The following is an 8,447-nucleotide window of genomic DNA, read 5'->3' on the forward strand; positions in this document are numbered from 1 at the left end:
ACAGGTGGAACAGACCCATGGCCAACTTGCAGTTGTATAGAGCTATAGTGTGCAGCAAACCCACAGCAGATGTATAGCAAGAGTGAGAAAAAGATCTTTGTTATTGTAAACTACTGAGATTACTGAGTTTAGGACTATTTGTAATCATAATATAAGGATAAGCATTCCAATAAAGTATCTAAAAAATTATTCTTCCACAGTAGAAAGGTCCATTTCTTTCTCTGAGACTCAACTGCATTGTATGTGAAGTTAGTTAGTTGGACTACAGATATTGTAGGTTCCTTACAAATTGAATGTTCTAGGATTCTAGACGAACATACCCAGTTTCCCTCCCCATCCTAGGTTCGTACTTTTCAATCATGAAAGCATCTGCTAACCTCCTGTCTTTTCCTCCCCATTACAGTCTTTATTCTTACCTAACTATCTATGACAAAATAAGGATCCAACTTAGCAGAGGGAAAAGAATTAGTTTAGAACAAGTGCAGGCTCAGTTCTCATCCCAGACACCAAGTCTATGTCTTCAACTATTAGTACATTACTTAAATTATTTTCCCATTTGTAAAATGAGGATGATAATAGAGTCGTACGGACAAAATAAGATAATACAAGTGTGTTAGTCAACTTTTTGCCACTGTGACAAAACACCAGAGGCAATCAACTTAAAAGGAGAAAAGGTTTATTTTGGCTCACAGTTTTGGAGGTTTCATTCTATGTTTAGTTGGCCCATTGCTATGGGGTTTTGGTGAGGTAGCACATCATAGGGGGAATATGTGGGAGAGGAAGCTGCTTACCCTATGGCATCCAGGAAACAATGAAAGATAAAGAGGTAGGGCTAAGGTCCAAACATCCCTTTCAAGGGTACTCCCCATAGGACTGGAAAACTTCCAACTGGACCTCACCTCTTAAAGGTTTTATCACATCCTATAAACCATGAGTTGGGGACCAAGACTTTAACACATATGGGACTTTGGGGGACATATCCAAAGCAGAGCTACAAGTAAAATTTCTAATATAGGACTAGTCAAGTATTAAATATTCAATATTAATTACCCTCTTCCTTTTAAGTGTTTCTTTGCCCAGAAAGATTTTCAGCTTAATGAAAGCTAATATCCTAGGATAAAAGGAAGAAATTTGAAAACTTCCTTTCTAGTATCAATGGTAGATAAGAGAGAGAGAGTATTGGGAATTTCTGAGTCCTGTGAATTAAACAATGGAGAGTGGTCTTCTCAGTCCTGGATAGAAGGGTATTTTGTATTGTGTAGTTGTACTACACAACAATTGTTGGACCAACAATTAAGCTTCTACCAGGAAAACTGCACTTTATTGATTTTTCAAATTACTCCTTAAATTCATACTTTCATTTCTAAAACAATATTACCCTAGCTGCCAGGTTTCTTTACCACATCCACCTCATCTCTTACTTTGCTCTTAATAAACTGAGCATTTCCTTTGTCAATAAAAGCCATGTACAGATTCTAGGGCTTTGATAGCTTTGTCTTATAGCTCAAACAACCTCAGAACATCAGTTATTGCTCCCTAGGCTATAGAGAAACATGACTGAGATTTCAAAATACAACATCTAGATTCTGAAAAGGTGCTATGTGACAATTCCAGCTCAGATGACTAATTCAAAAGTAGATGAAGGCCTGAGTATCCGGGACAGAAATGAAAAGGGATAATGAAAGATATTCTTTTTCACTTGTCCAGTTTCAATTTCATTATAGAAACAGGGAAAGACTCTCTGAACATAAGCGATTTAAAGTGAACCCTAATGGACTGGGGATATAGCTCAGTTGATAGAGTGCTTGCCTCATAAGCACAAGGCCCTGGGTTCAAATCCCCAGCACCACAAAAAAAAAAATAAATAAATAAATAAATAAAGTGAGCCCTAATGACATGAAGGAGAAACCAAGTGAACATCAAGGGGAGAGAGATCTAGACAGAAGAACAAGAGCAAAGGCCCTGAGATGAGCATTATCTTGGGACATTTTGTGAGACAGAAGGCAGACCAGAGAGGCTACAATGTACAGGCTGAGAGGTTAGTGCTAGAAGATCTGGATGGAGAGATGAGAACGGGGTAAGGTCACATGCACCCCAGAGACCATGAAGAATGGAAGGTCATGAAGGTCTTTGAGCAAACAAGTGATGCCATCTGATTTACATGCTGGGAAGATTATACTGAATGCTGTAAAAGAAAAAGATGGGGGGTAAGAGGAGCAAGAGTCCACTTAAGAGAATAACATGGTTCCAAGCAAAAAATGGTGATGAACTGAATTGGGATTTTAATAGTGGAGATGCTAAGTAAACTTGTTCAAAATAGATTTTTGAGGAGAATCAAGGAGTGAATTGATAGGATGGGTGTGGATTGTGAAATAAAGGGAGGACATATAGCTGACTTCTAAGTAGCTGGTAAATAGAAATATTTTTTTGCTGAAATGGAGAAAGATTGAAGAAGGAGCACATTTTGGAAGGGGGAAATCAAATTTTTGTAGAGAATACATGACCTTTGAAATATATATGAGGCTAGGCAACTTTTTCCATCCAGGATCATACAATTCCAGGGACACACTTCTTCTTTGATTTTTTTTCCCCCTGCCCTTTAAAAGTGTGAAAACTATTCTTAGCTCTTGGGCCAAACAAAAATAAACCATGGGCTACATTTGATCTATGGACCATACTTTGTCAGACACTGATCTTGAGGTCAGAGGAGAGGACAGGGATAGAGACATGGATTTGGATATCATCAGCACGTAGATAGTCTTTAAAACCCTGGGACTGGATGAGATTATGCAGGGAGAGAGATTAGATAGAGAAGAGAGGAGGGATGAGGGGACTGTTCCCAGGTACTACCACCATTAGAGTTTAGGCAGAGGAGGAGCCAGAAGAGGAAACTGAAGTTGCAGGAAAGCTACAGGTGAGGTGTGTTATTCAGATTTTACTGTTATGTTCTAGCAACAAACAGTCCCCATATCTTAATTCCTTAAAACAAAAAAAGTGTATTTTTCACTCAAGGGACTTGTTAGCTGCTATTTTGCTGCTCTATTCCATAACTTTTTCCTTCTAGACCCTGACTGAACAGTAAGTGCCTAACACAGGCTGCAGTGGAGGAAAATGAGCCATGACAGATCAAGCAAGGGCCTGAGATGTGGCGTCTATCCTTCTGCTCACTTTCCATGTCAAACTTGTTGCAATTAGGGGGAGGAGGTGCCATATTCTAACAGGGACAAGCAGCAAATAGTTAGAAACAATGACACAACTACACAAAGTATGTGGTGTCCAGGAAGCCTAGAAAGCAGAGTAACTCAAGAAACAGGATATAGTCAGCTGGATCAAAGGCCGTTGAGAGGTTGAGTAAGAGGAGGTAGAAGAAGGGACCAGTGGGTTTGCAAATATGGAGCGCCTTCATTTTCTCTTCCAAGACAGCAGTATGAATGTGTACTTTCTGTGCTAGAATGACACAGTGGCAATACTGTTGTCAGTCTCCTCCCTGAAAAACAATTTCCCTACCTCTATATTCTTAAAATGGAGTGGACTGAAGATTGGTGATGCTCCAGAGTATCTCATAGGCCCAATATACAACATAACTAACTATAAAAGTAAAAGGTAACCTGACTTCATTGTACAATCATAATTTTATGTATTCTTGGAAAGGAGTCCTGGATTCAACAAACAACAATTATATCTTCTGACCAAATTTATTTAAGGGATTTTGCTAAAGACAAAGGGATACATTGAATAGTAAGTTTGTACTTTGAAGACTCTCTATACTTCTTCTTCTAATTAATCAGGTTTTCCTGGACCAAACTTTGTGCTTTCCCTGGATATAACTCTGATTGCTTGAGAGGAATCCGCATGAGTTTGCAAAGTTGGGGATGGGATTGCACCCTTGAGGCAACAGCAATGGTGTTAAACCGAAATGCTGACTCCATATATTTTTTCCTCAGCAAGCCTGGGGTTGAGGACAATCACAGGAGTCATTTTGATTTGACAAGATACCTGAAAAACCTGAAATTTCTCCATGTGATCTTTATCTGTTTTGACATTTTCAAAGAAATATTCTTTTCAAATACCAACCCTAATTCTGAGGTTTTTTCCTTTTTTTCCCTTTTTTTGGTTTTGTTTTTATAGTATAGAATATTGGTGTTGGTAAGGCAATTTTAAAGGTATTTGGGATCAATGATTTTAAAAACTGGTGAGAATCACGAAGACCCTGACAAATTGAACCTCTCTCCTGCCTCCCTCAGTGTATACTGTCTCACTATCCAAGGCAGGATTCTCCAATTTGGAGGAAGTCTTTTCTGTTTTTTAATTAAAACTCACCTCTTTATAGCTTCCACCAAGTAGTCTATGCTGGGGATAATATAGATGTGACATAATAAATATATTTGGTCTTTGTCCCTGGTTCTTAGCACAAATTTGCAATTTCCTAAATAATAGGAGATAGGAATATATTTTGTTTTGATAAAACCTTAGTTTAAGCTTGTGAGGTGTGGGATCCTTTAGCTTGTGGTAGGGGCTGGTCAAACACACTGCCATACCTCTGAGGGTTGGAAATTTCAGTCCCTGTCTCCAGCCTCTGGAGAGAGGAGAAGCACTAGAGGTTGAATTCAGTTATCGATGATCAATGATTTAAGAGTCAAACCTATGTAATTACACCTTATCAAAAGGCCTTCAATGACAAAGCTCAAGGAGCTTCTGAGTAGACAAATGTATCCATGTGGTGCACCTCAACTTTGTGGAAGCAGAAGCTCTTGTACTCAGGGCCCTATGTACCTCTTCATTTAGTTTTTCATTTGTATCTTTTATAATAAGTTGTAATAGTAAGTATAATCTTCCTGAGTTCAGAGTTCTAGCAAATTATTGAAATGGGGGAGGGTGTTACAAATCTTCAAATTTATAGTCAAGTTAGACCTAAATATTGGTAATCTGGGAATCTGGTCCTTGTAATTGACACTTAAGTGTGGGCAGTTGGTTGGACCAAGCCCCTTTAACCTATGGGGATGTGGAGTTAACTCTGAGTAGTTCGTGTCAAAATTGAATTGAATTGTTAGATACCTAGTAGGTATCCAGGAAATCAGAGACTAGTATAAATCTACTGTATCTTTTATATGAGAATTATCTGAATTACTGAGTTATCTCTCTTAGGTTGGGTATGTTTTATTCTTTGAACTCACTTATAACTGGCCAACAACTAATCTTCCATCCCATCCTTCTTCATCACTCATCAGAAACTCCAGTTTTTCAAAGTCCATCTTCAAATTTTATATTTAAAATTTAGCATACCTCTCTAGATGTAGCCTGATGTGGACACCATGGGTACCCCATAAAGTTAATAATCAATAGTTATTGGTTAATACTTTAGGTCCCTTCAAGTGCATATGTTCTGGATATTTGTTCCTTGAACCAGGTAGGGTACATTGGCTAGCAGTAGCTCTTTGTTCTCTTCTCTGTTGCTCCAATTAGATCAATTCTGTCCTGATCATGCAAACTCTACTCAGCAACTACAAGTCTTATGGATAATTGTGTACATCCCCCTTGCAAGCCAATTAGGAATTCTTAATTATAATTTAGACATATTCTCCAAGAGCTCAGCCCTTGCTGCAATAAGCTTGTCAGCCAAGAATTCTAATAAATTGGATTTCTCCCTTTCCTTATACATTCAACAATACTGAGCAACCTACAGTGCGAAGCCCTGGAAATCTACATGGCATCCCTCAATCCAGCTCTGGATCTGATCAATTATCTTCTTTTATTTTTCTTTTTGATTAATTATCTTCTGTGTTCTGGATTTGCCTATATGGATTGTGTCAATTTTTTAAAGTCCTATCACTTATTAAAAAGTGATTAAATTAAAAATAGACTTTTTCACATGAATTGCCAAGCCAGTCACTCTCATTTTATATTTATATGATTGACTTTTGAGAGTCTAAATATGGAATTTTACATTTAGCCTCGTTGACTTTTAGTTTGCAAGATTCAATGAACGATTTTAATTTGTCAAAAACATTTTGAATTTTTATTCGAACATGCCAGTATAGAATATTTTCAGCAAAATTGTGTTGTCTGATTGACAGACATTTGGAGGTGGTAACAACATCAGTACTTTAGGGAAATTTCTCTCTTCAAACTCTCAAACTGTGCTATCCAAATTATAGTCACTGGTCACATAGGACTTTTTAGTACTTGAAAAAGTGGCTAGCTCAAATTGAGATGTGCTGTAAGTGTAAAATACATGTCAGGTTTCAAAGTCTGAGTACCAAAAAAAGAAGGATATAAACTATCTCATTAAGAACTTTTAAAAATTATCCATGTTGAATATACTACACAGTACATGATAATATTTTGGGCATATGAGGTTAAATAAAATATATTATTAAAAATAATTTTGCCTGTATCTTTGTACATGTTAAAATGTGGCTAGAGAAATTCTTAAATTATATCTGTGGCTTGCATTTGTGGCTGACATAATATTTCTATTGGACAGCATTGCTCTAGAAGTTGAAGTGACCCCTAGCTACCCTCTATTGTAATTGGATAATTAGAGTAAGTTGAGTTGGGCTGGAGGCAGTGGAAAATTTTTGGTGTTGGTATGTGGCTGAAGGTGGGAGGGGAAGGTAGTATTGGGCAGCCAGAGAGCAGCATGATATTAAGTGGGCAGGAGGTGTGAAAGGTGGCAGGAGAGAAGAAAAAGTGCCTAGGAAGAGATAGGACATTCAAACTGAATAGCAATTTTCCCAGGTATTGTGTTACCCCTGCTGATGTCCGGCTTGAATGAGATTTTATCCATACGGCAATAGGCTGCAGCTTTACCATGAATCTGCCCCATCTGGAAAGTCTAAGCTGCTTCTGTCTAGCCTGGTACCTCCTTGGCTAAGCCCATTCATCCTTTCCTGGCAAGGGGTGAAAAGAGGAGGAGAGATACATGCCCTGTCCTATACTCTCCTCTCTGCTTTTCTGCACCAAGACCCATTTCTTAGCATTAGTAAAACATTTACCAGATGTCAGAAAGCCTTTTGCAGGAGTTTTTCCAGTTTTGTAATTTCTAGTCCTCAATTATCATTTCATGCCAATGCAGAAGCAAAATTTTTCCAGATTATTTTGTGCTTTAACAGTATCCTTGGCTTTGTTTTGGAGAGGGAATATAGTCACCCTTCTTCTGAACCTACAGATTTCACTACCGTGTATTCAACCAACCATGGGTCAAAAAATATTCAGAGAAAAGTTCTAGAAAGTTCTCCAAAGCAAAATCTGAACAAGCTGTTTGTCAAGCAATATGCTAATCTATGCAAATGAAGAGATGTGCACACATTCCTTCTGGTTGCCTCCTTCCATCTTATAAGCCCATAGTCTCTCTCCAGTACTTGTTGGAGTATGGCTCATCTCAAATCAGGCTCTCATTCATGGACTATGTAGTCAGGCCTATTTTGGTTGCATGTGTACTGAACAAGTACCTGTGAAAGGTGGCAAGAGAGAAGAAAAACTGCCTAGGAATGATAGGGCATTCAAATTGAACAAATACTTTTTTTTTTTTTTTTTTTTTTTTTTGGTCATTATTTCCCGTAACAGTACAATATAACAACTATTTACTTACCCCAGCAGTTATAGTGTATTAAGTGTCATAGGTAATCTAGAGATAATTTAATATGTATGGGAGGATGTGTGTAGGTTATGTGGAAATATGTCCATATAAGGGTATCTTATATGGGTATCTGAGGTTTAGAGTAGCTGCAGGGCATCCTGGAACCGATCCCTTGTGGATAAACAGGGACAACTGTGGTGGCTGGAGTCAGCCCCAGGCAGTGTAGACATTCACCATTTATGTGCCCAGTGTGTGACTGAGCATGCACAAACACAGAATGCAAATCTGATCCACATTTATTGCAGTTAAAGCTCTCAGCATCCACTCCTCTGTGTTGAATTTCTTAAAAATATGAAGGCAACTAGTGGACATTCACACCTAATGGTTCGTGTGTTTTCATTAACTGTGAATTTCTATGCAAATGAATATTTGTCGCACTCAAGGTGAGACCCATGAGTACAACAGAGATTTCACATTGGCAGCATGAAAGCTGAAGATTGCCCTTTGACATATTTTGTTTTGCTTTCATAATTTTTTAAAGAATTAAGTCAATCTTGGAAAATCAGAACATTTCACATAAAATTCCAGGGTTTCAGCTTTCCTTGGAATCTCGCAAGATAACGGTGGGTCTGTGTCTCCCAAGGTAAGAAGAAGCAGTAAAAGTGGCCCCACTACCCCAAGTGTGTGATCTTTGCTGCTGTATCCTTGTGCATGGACACCATCAAAGCCACATAGTGGAGTTGTCTAGCTGGTTCAAGGATCATTTGTGTCCACTGCACCTAGGCCTTCCTCACTGAAAAATCAGAAGGAAGCATATCTTCTAAAAAGTGTGAGGGCATGGTGTGTGTGTGTGTGTGTGTGTGTGGTG

Source organism: Sciurus carolinensis, chromosome 4 (genome assembly GCF_902686445.1).
Source record: "Sciurus carolinensis chromosome 4, mSciCar1.2, whole genome shotgun sequence".
Taxonomy (NCBI): Eukaryota; Metazoa; Chordata; class Mammalia; order Rodentia; family Sciuridae; genus Sciurus; species Sciurus carolinensis.